Consider the following 19157-nt stretch of genomic DNA (forward strand, 5'->3'; position numbering starts at 1 on the left):
GTGAGGAAAAACATCTATTTCTACTCAGGATCATTCTTAGAAAAACTATAGAATATCTGTTCTTTGAGGAGAAATTACACGGGATTGAAGTGCTTTAATTTGCAATGAGAGAAGAGCAATTGTAAGATGAGAGCAGGTTCAACTATCTAGAAAAGTCATGCAAGTTCCTATCAAGTCCAAGAAGACTATGAAGACATCACTTAGTATGTAAGTTTATCGATACATTTAGTACTTAGACTTCAGAAATGTTCAGTGTTTGGAGAACTGCATTTTCATTTCACCTAATACAATCAAAAATATTTAATCATAGACAGGAGTTTTTTGAATAGAAGGATAATCAATGTAAGAAGTTCTGAAAGACAAAGTGCATGAGTTGTTTTTACTTTAGTGTCATGATTTATTTTCCCATTTCTCCTCTTTATGACAGCATATAAAATAAAATATGAACATTTTATTAGACTATAGTGTGTTCTCTGGTTTTAGTGTAGTTACAGCTTTACAAATACTGCATTTAAATGCAAGTCAGCAACAAATCTACTGTGGCTTTTTTTTTTTTTTTTTTTTTTTTTTTTTTTTAAATGTGGCTAAAGGAACAGCTATCTGGACATGGTACCTCTATGGAAACTGCAAGAGTGAACTTACAAGTAAGAAAGTTTTTGTAAGGCATTTTGAATCCATTCCCTTTGTGTGCTATCCAAGCCTTAATTTTATCATGAACTGGAGAGTAAAATAATATAGTCTGACAACATACTCTTAAGACTATGTTTTTTTGTACAACATTTCATTGTTCCGTTATATAAAGACCACAAAGAATATTCCTTAAAATAAGTCATGACAATTTGTTTTGGAAAAACTTTTAAAATTCCAAACACATGAGAATGTCACAACTTTACAAATATCTCCAAATAAAAGTTCTCTGAGCTCATTTTCTCCCAGACCTGACCACAAAATAAGGAAAGCTGCTTGCTTTGATCTGAAAAGATAGTACTTGTTAGGGCTCTAAAATTTCTTTATTAGCTTTGAAATAATTATTAATGCTAACAGAAGTTAGAAAACATGACAGATTAAACTAATTTACTCAAATTCAGGCTTTAAGCAATATGCTAACAATCAAGAAAATATACTAACCTGAGTATTATGTAAAGACATTTTGTCAAATAGGTTTGTGCCTGTAGCTGGACAGCCAATATGGGAAATTCAGCATGAATATTCATGATAGAAAGTGCTTTGCCTGATGGTGAGCATTTGCAGATGCAGGGGCGCTGTGTAATGCCATGCAGTGGATTAAAAGGGGAGTGTTTGTGAAAAGGGATGGTCAGGGTACAAAAAAGGAAAGAATAATTTAGGTGGGTGACACCTTTACAGTAAGAATCAGTCTACTTTTTGTCTTAATAATTTCAGCTATCTCTCCCCATAAGATATAAAAACAACCAAATATTTCGAATAAAAGATGAAAATATTTTCTTTATAGATTTTTTGATGCTATATGAAGATGAAAAAAGAAAAAAACCTGTCACCTGAGACATGGACACCAATCAAAATCTTAATAAGAATTTTTACTTAAGTACCTCTGTGCTTTTCAGTCAAAAGACAGAAGACAAAAAAACCTCAAAACATCCAAACCTCAAAAAATCCCCCTCAAAACCCACCCAACCCTCACACGTCTACAGCAAGGAAACTTCATTTAATAGTTAGAATAATCACATCATATTGCAGGAGGTTTAAAGCTAGAAATGTCAGCCACGTTACTCTTTGAAGTAAGGGTTTGCTTTTTGGAAACAAAACATCTTTCAGAAGACAGAACAATGCCATATGTCAGTGTGAGTAAATTATTTACAGTGGCAGATCTGTCCATGATGTTGTCATCTAGCACAGTTTCCTCACCTAAAGGTATGGTTCCCATTTCTGTTGGGATCTTGCAGTCTTTTCTCAATGATTTCCATTTAATTTGTGAAGTTAGAGGAGGACATGGATATTCTCAGCTCTGCTATTCTCACTCAGATACTGAAAGCAATTTGTTTAAATCTAAATCCCAGGAAGCCTTTTCCTTATTTAAAAGTGTGGAGTTTACGTTTTATGAGAAAATGTTAGATTGATAACATTTATATGGGGTCTCATTATCCGATATATCGTATTTGTTTAGCATCAGTCCAACGATGCAAGTATGTGTAAAGGTACAGATCTAATTAATCTGAATTTCTTGCCAAAGGCAATAGAAGCAGGATAAAATACACTGTAGAAACACACCCCAAAATTGTAGCATATTTCTGTATGCAGCAAGCTGTCCTGACTAGCTAAATCCTTTTCCAGCCTCCGTATTAACACATTAAATCTTATTAACCATCAAAATTTTCTGCTGAACCTCTGGCCTCTGAGGAAATTAGCAATTCAATTAATATTGTGCATGTTCCTGAGATAGCATGTAAGACTACTCTGACCATAGTTAATATTCTTCTATATATAGCCTAAACAAATTATTTGAGATCATGGATTATACTGCCACAGCTTGAACATTGTGAGCTTTATTGCCTTTGTGCTTGCAGCACCTCTTTTCTATTTTCCTGCATTTTTTTGTCTAAGTAACAATATTAGTTTTTATGTATTTTTAGTAACCTTTCTAGGCATATAAGCAATGAGTTCTTCAATACTTCTTTGGCTGAGTTTTACTTCTGAGGTGAATTTTAGCACTATATCAAATCCAAAAATGCCAGTTTCACATGCCAAAATACCATTTTTTCATCCTAGATGTATATTTGTCTTCCTGAATCTATCTCTATATGTCACAAGAATAAGGCAAAACCAACTGCAATACAAACATAAACACTGATAACACATGATAACCTGTCATCACACCAAAGCGATTTATAGTAGATTTTAATACCAAAGTTATTAATCCACTTGAAGCAGTGTTTCTTAAAGGATAACTTTTAAAGCTATTGACTTTATGCTTTTGTAATACTTCAGGCTAGATGACCGCATGTACAAAGAGTTACGTGCCACCAACTCCCACAGGACACAGCCACCCCTGCATTACCTGTGCATTTTAGAAGTGACTTTTCTCTTGGTTGTGTAGCTGTTTATTATCTGATCCTGCATTCTGCAGCTTTGGGAAAGTCTCATACTCAGTGTGGCTGAAACTGAGCTTACTGTGGAAACTGTCTGGGCTGAATTTCATAGATAGCACCGAACCAAAAACATTCAGGACTGTGGATTACACTTTGTGTTACATAACAATCTTCTAGAGTCATTCCATTCAGCTCGTGACACATACTTGCCCTAGTTTATGGCGTACTAAAGTGGTTCTTCTCAGGCCGCAGCACTGCCTTTCTCTTACTCCTGCCATGCCATATATGTTGATGGAAGATAGAGGTTTTGTAAGCATTGCACTGATAAGTGTGCTATTATAGGCACAGAGCATTTTCAGGGGCTTGCACATCAGTTTGACGTGGGGAAGGCAACAAGGAATGACAGAAACTATGGTCCTAATCTGCAGGGTGTCAGAGAATAAATATGTTTACTCTTGTAAAATCACCAGTATGTTTACTATATGTGTGATAGAATGGCAATTATTTTCTGCTTTTCTAAAGATACGCACTTTCTAGATATTTGTTGGATAGGTGTTTAGATTAATTTAGTTTCACTATTTTCCCCTAATATTTTGGTTTCTGACTAAACAATGGTTTTAAGTAAGTTCATATGTGCTTTATGGCTTCCTCAAGTTACTTAATTACCCATATAGAACAGGAAATAATATAGTCTTAGATGTCAAAATTGCTTAAAGTTCTTAATGTCATCTAGTGCATAGATTTGTAATGTCCTGGATTTTTTATTAAATCACAAGTTTATATCTTTTCCTTATGCAACTCGCACATTGTGGTCTATAATGCTTATAGAAAGAAAAAGGTTGTATGAATTAAACAGGCTTATTTGTCAATACTGAAACAGAAGCATTACTGTAAGTTCTTCTAATTCCTTGGAAAAAGAAAAGTGTTTCTCATTTGTGGTGTAAAATAAACCAACATCCACCACTGCATTTTTGCATTATTATATAAAGCAAAGATCAAATGGAGGAACATTATAAGAGCCAAATCTCTCTCTCCTTACTGGATCTAGTAGAGTTTGCCCATAACTGAACAAGTATTTTGGGAAATAAATAATTGATTATTTAACCATAAACTCTAACACCCCACCACCCCACCTCCCAGACTTAGTGTAACATCTCCTTATTTGGTCTCATGTTGATTCTGTCCAGCTAGAAATTCACTCACACACCCCTAGAAGAAACTGCCTAGGATGTCTTCTTGAGAGGGTATTATCTTCTCCAGTGCTTTAACATTCTTGTATGTTCTGATAATCAAGCTTATACTTTGCTTTCATTACACATTCCTTTTATGCCCCATTAGTCTGATCTTTTCTCTGTCATAAAGAGTTGTTTTTGGCAGAAAGGAAATTAATTTTTCTTAACATATATAATGACATTTTGATTGTGGTACTTTCAATGCCTCCCTTTCTTCCCTTATTTCAAATAGATTTTTCATTCTGTTTCCTGGATATCAGATTTCAAAAAGACCACTGGAATTTTTTAATTTCAAAGAATATTTGCATTAGCATTGCTAATTAATGGATAAATTATTAACACTAATTACTGTCACACATCTTCTTATGCATGCAGACACATACATACGAAATTAGCAATTTAATGTAACCATTGCCATAAATCTGGCTGTTGATAGTCCATAAATCTTACACAACCCTCACTGAAGGCTTAAACTATGTATTTCTGTATTTATATATACATATATAAATATAAAAGCACAGACAGACATGTATATGTTTTATACAGCCATGTATTTTCGTATTAGTTGGACAGTTATACCTGTCTTTCCTGAGAATGCATTTCAACCAAACAGTACCATATGTAGTCAATCAAAAATGCAAGGCCTTACCTTTACAATTAGGACTGGGTTTCTTAGATCTGTTGTATTTCGCTTCCACAGCACACTCTGCCCTAAGGTCTGTGATCAGAGCTACAGTCAGAGTGCCAGGCATGACCTCTATATATACACAGTTCAGTAATAGCAACAAGTGAATACTTAGATTCTTACTTCAGTCCCACATTTATCAAGTGATTTTAATCATAGAAAGAGATCCTTCAAGCAAAAGCTTAATCTGCATTGAATTGGGAGGGATCTTGATGATACACTTGGGAAAAAAAAGGAGCTTATTGTACAACACAGCAGATGAAAATACCCGCAGCCATTGCACGTACCACTCATTCTGTTAACCATGTAATATACATTGTCATTTTGACATGTAGACTATTTCTCTTCCTCTATCACCTCCATGTCAATCCAATTCACTCATTCTTGCCAATGATGAAATAAAAAAAAAAAGAAAAAAAAAAGAAAGAAAGAAAAAGAAGGAAACATGGAAAGATTGTTATCCTAGATCTGCATTTGCGGAACATTTTAAAGCCAGTTAGATTAACCATTGGGAAGATGTTAGTCTAGATAAGAGAATCCCCACTGGTTTTCTGTCTCCCTTAGACAATGAAATCACATAGTTGTGTCTGTGCCTCTCTGTTTTGGATTGTTCTATTTTAACACATAACAGATTGAGGGCTGCCTACTATTCCTAATTAACTCAAGTTAAACTAATGAGAGAGAGAGAGGGTGGAGGGAGTGCCAAAAAGAGAAAAGAGATCATGAGTTGGAAGAGATTGAATTACAACTTAAAGGGGATGGAGAAAGGAAAAGAAAAAGAAGGGAGGGGGAGGAGGTGCAGATACTGTGAGGCTGAAAAGTAGGGGAGAATGAGGGCCTGAGAACAGATTTGCCCTTCATTTCCAAGAAAAGGCAAAGATGCCTTGCAAAAACACCCAAGATATATATGCAATCCAACATTGTGCTGAAGTCAGATGCTTGCTTCTTGTTAGAAAATACTTCAGCACCCACTGGAGAACAGCTCAGATTCCAAAATCCAGCTATTGCTTTGCTATCAACAGCTTATCCAGCATGTATTCACAATTTATTGATGTAGTTATTTTTGTAAAGAAAATGCCATGCAAACTGCTCATGGAAGAAAGTGGTCTTCTCTTTCTAAACCTCACAAAAAATGCCAGGGAAATGTCAGGTTTTGCTGCACTGTATCAAACAAATGTAAATGTAGGTTTCCTTATGCTAGGAGTTAGAAATAGGGTCATGTGCACAAAGAGGACTGTGGAACTGAATGATCCTAGTGTACTTACGTGTTACTTACTCACCTATGAGTAGAGTAACTTCTAGATTTTGTGTTTGTGCACAAGAGGTTTCACTCTTCACTTTTACTGTTACAAATTATTTTGTGTGTAGACATCTTTATATAGAATATATTACATTTTCGATAGACCTTTGGAAGATTTCCTATGTAAAAACACAGATCTGAATCTCTACCGATCTTAATACATTCGGTGCTGTCCTGATCCTGCTCTTACCAGTAGGTTAGTTGCTGGGCTTTATAGTGCAACCTATAACAAAGTGGCAGCAACCAACTTTAATGTAGAGCAAGCTTGAAATAAGTGTTGTGTTTCAGGTGTGCACATCCTGTGCATAATGTCGTGTTTAGAGGAGTACCTTTTTGTCCCAGCCCCAGGAGAAGACTCTGGCCAACAATCCCATGTTTCTGTCCCTCTTCCCATGTGCAGGGATGGGGACAAGAACTTGTTGGAGGCAGAGCGTGTTGGAGGCAGAGTTGGAGGTAGGATGGGAGCGTGGTTGCAGTTGAGGCTGTAGGGCTTGCCGGAAATGGGATCTCACCTCTTCAGCACATGCATCTGCTCCAGATTCAGGCTCACAGGAGGAAAGAAGAGTGGTAAAAGCTAGGGAAACAATAGAAGAAGTGGAGATGGAAGGGGAGAGCTGGTGGTAATAGGGAAACGGGTAGGCTGGAGGTGTCACTGGGAGTCAGGTTGAAGGGAAGAAAGAAGTGTGGTGAAGGAAACATGGTGTCAGATCAAGGGAGGAGAAGGGGGAGAAGGAATCAAACCTTCACATTGGGGAAATGAGGGAAATACTGGGAATGCAACACACAGGCAGGTGAGAGAGAACAAAAACAGAGTAGGACTGGGTAAGGAGAAGTTTCTGTAGGCAGCATACAGTGAAGAGAGGAAGGGGAGAAAGGGGGGTGATAGGAGAGGCAATGGTTAGGGATGTAACCGGCTCTCCCCCCTTCTCCCCTCAGCCCAAAACCAGAAGCTTTTGTTGGACTTTAAGCCTGTGTATGCCTGCACGCTCATGTGCACACATGTGCATGTACATACTTGCCTCTCTACCATTGCCTGGACTGGGATTAAGAAAAATTCTGGCGCGTTTAACAAAAGCCAAGGGGATGTGACAGGTAAGTGGGAAGGAAATAGCAGGCTCATTTTGACTGGCTGTGGTTATTTGCATCTAACGAGGCCAGCTCGTCGCCAGGCTCTGTGCAGATGAAATGAAGCGATGGGCTGAAGCAGGGCAAAGGAGGCGCCATGTCCTGACAGGCTGAGGTGTGACCTGACAAATCCTAACCACCCCAGACATCTTCAGAACAGAGAGGGGAGGGACGGTGGGAGTGCCAGGACACAGACAGGGCATGGGCCCAGGGAAGAAGAAGCTGGGGAGGGAGGACACGAAGCAGCACCCTACAACACCTTTTTTCAGACCGAGCACAAAAGTGAGTTTACAAACTTAGCAATGGGACACAGAATTTTGTAACAAAATTTTCTCTGATTTATTTATTTATATTTTTCCAAGGGATTTTTTGACACATCGACTTCACAAAAGTAAAAAAAACCCAACCTTTAAAAATCCTCACATCTTTGTTTCATTGACAAAGTGCTGGTTTTGTGTTTTGCCTTCTTTTTTCTTTGCAAAGAGGGGGGTATATGCTGTATGAGAGGGATGCAGACGTTAGCTTTCAAAATGCATTCAGTGACACAACCAAATGCCTAACAGCCTGACTTCCAGACCCTAAGTCTATGAACACCTGTATCTTTGCAATGACTAAGTGACTTTGGGCATCCAAAGGCATTAACATACAGCATCGGCAAACAGGTAATGTTGGAATAGATCATAAGATGAACATGCTGTTGACCATGGGTTTCTACACTTATGGGAATATTCCTTCTGTGGACATGGGTGTCTATCAAATATTTTATTTATATACAAATGTATCTTGCTCAAAAACTTTTAGGAGAAGCTGTTGAAGTACTTTTAGGGATGTTCTGTTTTGACTCGTGCCTAAATCTAGCTGTTTGACAAAGCAAAGAAAAAAGGAGAAAGTAAATTGTAATTTGTAATTTAAAAATCAAAGGTAATGGAAGGAATATTCTGGTTGCCAATAAACAGTTCTTCCTCTGAGAACTATAGATCAACTGTTACTAAGGTTTAGAAGCAAGAAAAGGTGGGTCTGGAGGAGGACATAAGCAGCTATAGGGCAGTTGTGTTTTGTATCCCTGCTACTGTAACTTCCTAAAAAAGGAAACAGTAAGAGAAAATCCTTATTGAAAAGAAAGAAAAGTATATATACTATTTTATTGCCCTTAGTGTTGTAAAACCAGTAGAACATACTTTTGTTTTGAGTAGGGTAGATTCAACTTCCATCTTAGAGATTTCAAAAATACAATAGTCAGTCATAACAGAGGGTAGGTTTAGGCTGCTGCATTTCCCTGTGCAAATCTCACACTAGGGATTAGTACTTTACAGAAGCCATATTATGGTTAACATACAGTGCTGCTTGGAGTCAAAGGCAGTCAACTAGGTGCAGGATGCCAGAAAAGCAACCGTTTTACTATTTTTATACTTGGCTATCTAGAACACAATGTATCTGTGCTTATGCCAACATTGTTTCTATTTGCACTGGAAAACACACAAGTTAGAGATCTATGGTTCCCAATAATTATTAGGAACACAGATTTCTGAAGACAAGAAAAAGAACATTGGTGTCTGGTTTTGCCAGTTTTAACCAGCAGACCCTTTGTATTGTGCCTGTGTGCACACATAAATAACGAGAAAGATGAAATTTACAAAGTTGTAAATTAACTTATCTTTCTGAAATGGGTCTTCTACAGTGTATAATAACATTTTTCCCCTTAACAGAGATCTTATGCGCACTCATAAATCCAGCTGAATATAGTATGCCACCTGAATAATTGTATTCATGAGAAAACAGAAGAAAAAGGGAAAAGTCATGGCAATTGGGCTGATATCCCAGGACAAATAAGCAGACAAACCTGTAGACAATTGAAGCTAAACTTGCTACATACACACATTATACTATATATTTACAACCAGTCCAGTTTCACTAGACCAGAGTAGTGTATCACTCTCCTTTGACTAAGTGAAGCTTTAACAGACTGCTCTGACCATGGTTACCCTGGCACAGAAGGCTGCCAGAAATGTAGGTTGACTTTGGACTCTAGAGTACCGTAGGACTAGGCATTGAGGGTTTGATCTCTCCAGCTCTCAGGAAGGCTGTAAGTGTGGTCAAGGGCTAAGGGTCAGGGAGGACAGAGGACTGAGGACATAAGGAAGGTATACAGCCCCAATTTACACCTTTTGTCAGTCTGCTTGCTGGAATTACTTGCTCAAATGAGGGTCAGATTAGTCTGTTCTTTTCCAGACTGACACTGTAATGAGAATGATTGCAGAAAAATAAAAATCAGCTTCTTGGAGAGCAAAAGATTTTCAAAAATACATATAAACAAACCCCAAATATCAACTTACAAAAAGCCATTTCCTGCCAAAAACAGAAAGAGAAAAAAAATATAAAAAATGTGCAATTCTGGTACAATCCTGATGCAGAAAGAAAGTAAAGGCTTATATGACACAGTGTTTATTAAAAACTATATTCATGGTATGTGTTGAGTCAATAACATAACACCAGCTGAAAACTTTCTGTCATGCTTACCTGGAGCAGTACTTCATTACAGCTTCAATTCCACTGAATAATATAGAATTACTCATTCCTCCCCTTTATATCAAAAGTTTGGTTTGTTTGGTTTTTTTTTTTTTTTTAAATTGCATAATTATCTCAAAGTTATTTTCAAACAGAATTTATATTCTGAGAAGGAGGCAAAGTCAAGCCATTAATAATTGTTTCTGCATAATACTTGTCATAGATTTCTTGGGCAAATCACTTCAGAATTAGATTTTGCTTTCAAAAGGCAACTGTCCTGGTTTCAGCTGTGATAGAGTTAATTTTCTTCTTATTAGCTGGAGCAGTGCTGTATTTTGGATTTGGTGTGAGAACCATGTTGATGGCACACGGATGTTTTTGGTTGTTGCTGGGTGATGTTTATACCAAGTCAAGGACTTTTCAGTTTCTCATGCCCTGCCAGTGAGTGAGTGGGCTGGAGGGACATGGGACATTGGGAGGGGACACAACCAGGACAGCTGACCAGAACCGGCCTAAGGGGTATTCCATACCATGGGACATCATGCTGAGTACACATAAGCTGGGGGAAGAAGGAAGGGGGGGGGCATTCAGCATTATGGCGTTTGTCTTCCCAAGTAACCCTTATGTGTGACAGAGCCCTGCTCTCCTAGTGATGGCTGAGCACCTGCCTGCCCATGGGAAGTGGTGAATGAATTCCCTGTGCAGCTTTTGCTTTACCTATTGGATCGTTCTTATCTCAACCCTCCCTCAGGTTTTACATTCCTTTCCAATTCTTGTTCCTAGACCTCTGGGTGAGGGGGCAGTGAGTGAGCGGGTGCATGGGGCTTGGTTCCTGGACAGGGTTAAACCATGACTACAAGACATATTCTAACTGTATTAAAAGTTTTAATGGAAATCTATTCTCAAAAAAACCCCAACCATCATAACAAAAAACCACTATACCCTACTGCAGGGTAAGCAAAGTCCCATAGATACTGTGATTATGCAGCAACCACATTTATGTTGGATTTTTTATTTTACTAAAAAAAGCATTGTTCTGAAAACTCTGCATGTTGGAACCCAGTGAGTCTCTATGAGTAGACACCTGCCTGAGACTTCAGACAGCAGGAAAAAAAATCATTGTAGGTAGTATGCACTATCCATTTTAGTGTTTTATAACTGTATATATTTGCAGATAAACCCCCCTAAATTTTCTTTTTAAAATGAAGATGATGCAGAAATCAGTATTTGAAATTTTGGGTTAATTATTGGATCACGGAGGATTCCATTTTACTGCTGCAGGCCACATGTTGTTTTCTGCCACTGTGTGCTAGTAGGAACTTCCTAAAGCTGTTGCATTAGGAATCTTAGGATTTGCCTAATGCGCTTAATGTGAGAGGAAATGAATTGCCATACTTATGGAAAGGAGGCTTTTGAGCCATCCATCCAGGCTTCTCTGTAGCAGCCAACACACTAGGAGCAGACCCAAGGGAACAGGCAGGTATAAGCCACTTGCCTGAACTTGAAACAAACCCTCCTGAGCATCTTGATGAATCTTTGTCACTGAGATTGTCAAGCACAGGCATTACTGCCCAGACAGAGGCGAACACACCAGAGTGTCAGCCACCTTAGCAGACACTTCTACCAATTCTGTAGACCTGGCACAAATTATGCCAGCGCTTGTCTGCACTGTGACTCCCCTACTCACTCGTGCTTACATCAGTTACCTGAATGATGCATTTGGCAAGGCACCCCCAGGTTCTAGGTCTGTTCATTGCATGTAAACACTTTCTACATATTTCTTTTTCTAGCCTTGGAGCATGGAAAGCTCCAAAATAGTTAGCAGCCCTCTGTGTAGTCTTATGCCTGAAGCTAATGTCATATCAGCTTTACATCAGCACAACTCACTGAGTTTAGTCATGCTACTGTTGGAGTACTTCAGCAGTGGAACAAGTTCAGGCCTTTATAATGAGATGTGATTAACATTTTAGGTGTGTTTTTTTGCTGTTTGGATTACATGTGTTCACACAGTACAAATATTTTTGTACACAGTAGAAATATTTTAACATCTTTTATGCCTCCATTAGTTCTAGTGTAGATTCCTGAGAAACATAAATGTGGTATAACATTACGCTCACAAAAGCTGAATGTCCCCTGATAGACGGTAATGCACTCTGCAGAGGGGAAGCAGCACAGTAACATATAGAGAATTTGCCATATTTCTTATCAACTTTTGACTCAATCATTTGCAGAGCAGTGGAGGATGAAGGACTGTTTAGCACTTGTCCATCAATTTTGGTCTTCATTCTGCTGTAAAATGTACTAGCAGTTGCCAATTCAAGCTAATAGAAGCTTAGGGACTTCTTCTACAAGTCTGTCCTCTAAATAATGCTTGGCATGACTGAATCTACAAGTCTGTCATTTATTATGGGTTTATTTCAGGCATATCTATGTTCATGGCAGCAAAAAAATGTATGTAATTTTTGAGGAGATGCAACAATTGTGTAATACAGTACACTACTGTTATTAAACTTTTTTCAGGACAAAACAGCCTCTTTAAGTGAACTATGTCTGTTGCACCTCAGTGTCTAAACACACATTTTATTACATGTATGCAGCATAAAAAGCACTGTTTATTTTACCCAGCAAATAACTGCCACCCTAAATGAAATATTTAGCATACTCACTCATCTGAGAAATAATACAAACATTTAGCGCATGCTCTATGTTAACTGTAAGATTTTCATTAAGACAGGCAAAAATGTTTAAATGTTCTATTTTCTATAAAACACTTGTACATCTGTACCTGAGAAAAAGTTGTCTAGGAAAATTCTAGGCATAACACTGTGAAATTTGTTGCCAAGCAGCAAATGTCTAGCTCTAACACTCGCAGTCATGTTCCCGTAAAAAATCCAACTAGAAAAGTGTCCCCCAAAACAAAAGTAATGAATGAGTTTTTGACAGTTGTTGGAAAATTAGTACAGCAGACAATTTTATGGGAAATGTTTTAGTCATTGTGTTACTTTTAGAATGTGTACCCCTGCAGCTGAAAAGAACAGCACCAGAGCACTCAGGAAAACACCTGAGTTTTATGAAGTGTCAGATACTGAAATAATAGAAGATGAAGCCCCTGAAGTGCATCACTGTTCAGGCTGTGGAGGAATGTGAGCTCTGAGGCGGGTGGTTCACTGTGATGCCCAGAATAGGACAATCAGAATTGTGTGGGGCAGGTAGGATCCGTCAGTCCTACCTGGAAGTGTTTGTACTCAAAAGTACTATTTTGGAGTTTGCTGTTTCTGAGTTTTTTACTGTTAAGAAAAAAGGAATTAACTGTGGGGATCTATTTGCATCTTGTCGTGGTGAGCTGGGTTAAACTGGGGATAACCAAGCTGTGTAAAGATCTTGTCACCTTCTGTTTCTTCACACAAATGAACCCTGCTTTTTTTCAAGGGCTTCCTATTTAATTCTTGCTGTCTATGAAGACAGCAATGTGTCTGAATAAAAAACCCTTTTCTGCTGCTGTGTTCTGTGGATGACTACCTATAATAAACCTGAAGAAGAGCTTTTACTTGGGAAAATAAATTTAATGTAGGTGATTGTTTAGTATTTCTTTTGGGTGGGTTTTTATTACCTTTGTGATCTCTCATGTTTTAGACTTTCCCAAACCCAGCTGCTTTATCAGAAAAGTGTTGCTTGAGCATAACTGCTCAAATCAGCTATTTGCTGTATTAAAAGAATTTCTGCTTAAAAGAAGTTTTGCTTCTACTAGGAGACATGTAGTCTGAATTAATATGAGTGAGTCCCAAACATTTTTAAGACTCTGTACTCAGCTGACAAACATTACTATCTGATTAGCATTTCAACATGCTGTTCTTCATAATTAAATATCCTTCTGAAAAGTACTATTAAGGTTCCATGATATTGTTTCATTAATGATTACGTATCAACAGCAGATTTTTTGTATAGACGTGATTAATCCTCAATACTTCTGTTTCTTTTTCAAAGAGCATTAATAAGCTCCCTCAAAACCAGATAAATGAATTTTTAAATTATCTTGCACGCTTTCTTTAATATAAAAGCATCTATTCCTGAAAACCTGATAAATGTATACAATGTCTACAATAAACTTTACCTAACAGATTATTACAAGTATCTGGTCACAGTTCAAGTCTTTTGCTTCTTACCCATTCATTTAATTCCACTGAAAAAAAAAAAATAATTGTTGAATTCAACACCTAAGTTTCATGGCTGAATTCCCTCAAACCTATGCAAGTTACTTCAAAGATTGCAGTAGTAAATACTTTTGTATTGCCAGTTCATTACTGTTCATAGCATACTTTGACCGTTTGAAATGCTATGCATGTGAGGAGTTGTCAGGGCAGTATTTTTTAACAGTCTCTCTTGGAATAAAGGAAAATAAGGTAGTTTAGGGCTCAGTTCTCATTAATTTACATCCCCATGCTTAGCAAATCCAGACTAACAATGTAATCATTTCAATTTATAGCGTGTGTAAACGGGATTAAGCCTTAGGCTTTGTGGTAATGAAAGCAGATGGAGTTGGAATTTTATGCTACATTACCAAAAGTGCTTTGGTCAGATTCCCAAGCATTAATGACCAGTTAAATTTTTTCACTGTTATCTGAGAAACTTCGTACAGTTTATTTTTCTGTTAATAGTTTTTGGTAGCACTTTTCAGATGGTATCTGAAGTGACAACTCAGTCCAATGGATATAATGACTATTTATTTTACAAAGGCTTATGCTCAATAGTTGCAACAGTTTTTCTTCTGAGGTTACATGTGTCTTTCCTAAAATCCTTCTATTTTCCTACTTCAGGTATTGTTGCTTCCTTTAACACTCCAGTGTTAATATTCTAACAGTAGGTCAAGCAAAGAAAGCTTAGCAATTATTCCTGGTTATCTTTTGCGGTCTCTGACAGAAAAAAAACATAGATGGCAGTAATTGAATGTGTAGTGTTTTCATTGTTTTTACTGCTTATGGTTACATTTTAGTGTGGTAAACTGTGTCTTGATCAGATGTAAATAACCTGTGTAAGTGAAAAAAGGGCCAGTACCAAAGTGTGGAAGACTTAAAGGTGTTAAGTACTGAGCTAACATATACTTACCAAATAAAAGGCCAAACTGCAGTTACAGTTGTGCTGTTGGTGCTGTTGCAGACACAGCAAAGACTGCTTAGCCTGTGTGTGCACCTCTAATACTGGTGGCTGACCAAAGAGCTTTCAAATTGTTGCTAGATATTAAAAAAAAAAATAATCAAAGTAACAAAAGAAGAAAATCTTATAGTTGTTTTAGAATTGTTGATATGAAATAGAAATAAACACATGGTAAAGTAGAAATTAACTATATTTTAACAGTTAACATGTACATAACTTGACCAGAGACAAGTTCCTCTTACATCCAATAGCAGGTCTGAAAGGTCAGTTTGCAGTCGTGTAGAATACAATTTAGAAAGAAGAACTATTGCAGAAAAAATAAGAATGATTGACTTTCTATGAAGCTTAATAATGTACATAAAAATTGAACTATTCCAATTTCTGTATGGTATTTCTTAAGCAAGACTTGCACATACCCCCTTTAACTGGAAGATGTTGTGGAAGGTTTGGCAAGAGTTGGCCAGTGTCTAATTAGGAAAATTAATTTTGTATTAAAAGGTAGTAAAAATCAAAACAAAAATATCTACTTTAACTGACTTTGCTTGTTTTTCTGCTCAAGCTGTTCAACAGAAGCTGGGTTAGTTCCTAGAAACTACATTTTTATCCAAGTTTAAATAGATCCTAAAATTATTTGTTACTTTAATGGGGAGCTTGCCCTACCAGAATTCTTTTCTTTCTTCCCACTGAAACACTCTCATATAATAAGCAATTCCAGAATGTAATTGCTTTATCAGAAAGGCTACCTTTATACTCATATTTTGCTATTAGAATGTCTCATGCCTTTCCTCATAATTTCTTTTTATACATATTTGGGGCTATATTATACACGTAGTAAAAAACTCAATTTATTTTAATTTTTATTTCATTCTGTGAAATTTGTGTATCAAAATGAGGGTTTAAGATACGTCATTTTCTATTTTGCCATGGGTGTCAAAATTAGTTACTTTTGTGTACACTGATTATTTTTTTCTCTGTTGAGTTTTCTTAAGATCTGTTGTCTTAATAGGAAATTACATTTTCAAATATCTCTTTTCCCCTTCCTTCAAAACTTTTCTACTTTTTCTCACAAAAAAAAATTAATAGGTGAAAGATTTATAATAAAAATGTATTTACTAGTTGCAAATCTTGAAAAAGCTCTTAACCACAGAATCTATTACATGCTACTCACTCTTCAGTTTCTTCTATTTTGAGTTCTTTACAAGAATGAATGAAAGTAATCTGCTTCTTCTCATCAAGGTAATCCTGAATACCATTTAATTATTGCTGGTTACTTGTGGAATACAGCAATAGAATTTGATTTATTATGTGCTGATTAACTTATTTGGACACTTGTGCATTGAGTTCTATTAGCTAGGTTTTAATTTACAAGCTCTAATTCCTTATCTCATTACATTTCAGAGTCAGCATTTCTTTTCCATTCTTTTGCTAAATTTTCTAAAGTTTCTCTGTTTTTCAGTAGTGATAAATTGATACTTATTAATTTAACCAAGTTAGTGCAGCAAGTGGACATGTACTTTTCTAATATGAACAATCTATTGTCTGTAAATTCTGGTCATAAGAGGAGTGAATGAGCACTAATTAAGTAAAACTTCAAATTAATTTGAAGAAAAGTGTAACCAGAGACCAAGGGCTGACCATTCTCAGTTAAAAAACCTACAAGTGAACTGTTAAAAACAAGTTCTTGCATAGATTTCCAACTATATGCTTGCATATGAAACAAAAATTTGCGTCTCAGGTAACTAAGCAGCTTCTATTAATACATCGTTGCAGTTAAAGAGGTAATAAACGTTTGTTATATTGGATGGAAGATTTCAAAATGCCTATAAACCACATGGTTGAAGAAGACATCTAAAGAATAAAGGCCAAGTACCAACATTATATCATAGGCAAAATCTATTAAAAAAAAAGACATTAAAAAAGAAAAAAGTAAAAAGAAAGGGTGATTTTGCAGGCAGCCTTGTTTTTCATTAAACTGTATTTAGTAAATTGCCTTTGTACTAAGGCACATAATACATTATATCCCACAGACTTTCAACCACTTTTAAAGTAAAGGTAGAATTATTTTAGCCTTAAAGTCCAGGTTTTCTGGATATATGTAAACAGAAAGGTAGCATTAGCTTACCTGACCAAGGACCAGGAGACAGACATGCAGAGACCCATTTCCAGTTTCCCGTTTCCAGCCAGCCAGCCAGCCATTGCTATAACCTAAATAATAAAATACTGTCAGTTGTTCTAACTCCATGATCTTGGAGTCCAGGAGAGGCAAGGTTGAATGGGCATCCTGTTCCTCCCCACCCTCAACCTGTTGCTACTCAAGTCCTTCATTTTGGGGTGCCAAAACCTCTCATCTCCACTATGTGTTGATACCTCTCTGCACTGTTCCCTGCCTCAAACACAGAAACACATATTGCTCAAGGAAGATGATTCATAAAGTCCTGAAGGTTGTTTGAATCAGGCTACCATACTTTTTATTGCTGTTAATTTAAAAGATTATTTTTAAACTATTTCAATAAGAATTCTCTACTCAACATGGAAGATTATAGTTAAATAAGACTAATACTGCCATCAAACATGAAAGAAAAATAAATGATATATTGGGGATTACAAGTTACAAATCTTTGTGCTATTTACTGTTTTTCCAGTCTAAAGTGCTCTTAAACCATGCCTTACTCTATTGCTTGCAGCCATGCTTCTGGATATTGTTAGATTCTTATGGAATTCACTAACACAGAGAGGAAACAAAGGTGACTGTGTCATCACCAACAAAAGTTTCTACACAACTTGCTTATCAGAGCAGCACACCTTTTGTATTTGTGCCTGTATTTTCAATTTTGTTTAAAACTGCCAGTATTTCATCATGACAAGATCCTCACCTTTATAGGGAGTCATGGGAGAATAGACCATGAATGAGGCAATGAAGAGACACTACACTCAAGGAAAGGTTTGGTCTGGATTCTGAATTCATTGGCACCAGCCCGAGCATGCTCCAGAAAAACAAGCCTGACTCTGGAATTTTCATCAGCTTCATTTTGTCAATACTTTTAAGGACATCATTGGATTTCTGGGCTATTGGAACACTCTTTTCTAGACATTCCAAATAGAGATGAACCAGGTGGCAGTTATTGAAAATACTTTCTATCCTTTCTGTAGAAGCGTGTCAGTTTTATGAGATCTCATCTGAATGTTTTTCTTTGTTCATTCACAGTTGCTTACTGTCGTTGTCTTTGTGATATCTGTATGTGAAATATTTAGAACCCTAGTCAAGACTATACAGACAGAGCACAACTGTAAAGCTACCTCTGTGTGTTGATATGTAGCTTAAACACTGCCTATATTTAGCAGCGATACCTGGAAATCACACTTTTAGCCAGATCTTTACATAAATAATGCATCAGTGAAGTGATACTGATGTAGTGGTGGTGTGATGATTTTAACTGCAATTTAAGCTCAGGTGCTAATATAAATAAGAATGAACTTTGTTCTATATCTGCTGAAAGTAAAATTGTGTTGGTGTTTTATTTGAGCAGTGTCTGGGAGTGCCTTAATCTCCTCATAAAGCACTTTCATGCTCACAGACTGTTAATGATTTACTCACCTTTCTGGACTGTCTTCTGCATCTGCTTTTTGTTATACCACTAAAAGCTATAAAGTTTTGCACTGATTTCAGCTCACAGGGAGGTACATTTCCAGACTTAAACTCAATATAAGGCTTGTCTGTGTGTTTTTATTTTATATGTGTTAAATTAGTTGATAATGATATTATTCAAACATTTTAAAATTAAAAGTTCATGAAAAATTGGTAACACCACTGTCTTAACTCCATTTCACTAAGCATAGTGGTAGATTCAGTATAAAAGTAGTGTAACATTGTGCTGAATCAGAAATCATAGATGACATCTGTGGCACAGCAAAGTAAATAAGAAACTCAGATAATGAGATACGTAGAAGTAATAGAAACTAGAACTCCTGGCACAAAGGCTTTTTGAAGGCTTTGCCAGAGATTTAAAATAATCTGTGTTTAAATGTTGAAGTTAAATATCTACTGCTGCTTAACTTGTAGCCATGCAACTTTGGGCTCTAAGATGTGAGCATCG

The 19157-nt window shown here is 36.7% G+C and overlaps 1 protein-coding gene across 1 annotated transcript in view; it reads right to left on the reverse strand.

The window, feature by feature from the left end:
- The window catches only part of ALDH1A1 (aldehyde dehydrogenase 1 family member A1), a 58608-nt gene extending 52492 nt beyond the window's left edge, over nucleotides 1–6116 (reverse strand). Inside the window, exon 1 of the mRNA XM_005242177.3 lies at nucleotides 4947–6116. The gene's annotated coding sequence lies outside the window, so the exon portion shown is untranslated. The remainder of the gene's footprint in view (nucleotides 1–4946) is intronic.
- Nucleotides 6117–19157: the final 13041 nt, after the last annotated feature.

The sequence above is a fragment of the Falco peregrinus genome, chromosome Z, assembly GCF_023634155.1.
Source record: "Falco peregrinus isolate bFalPer1 chromosome Z, bFalPer1.pri, whole genome shotgun sequence".
NCBI classification, from domain to species: Eukaryota; Metazoa; Chordata; class Aves; order Falconiformes; family Falconidae; genus Falco; species Falco peregrinus.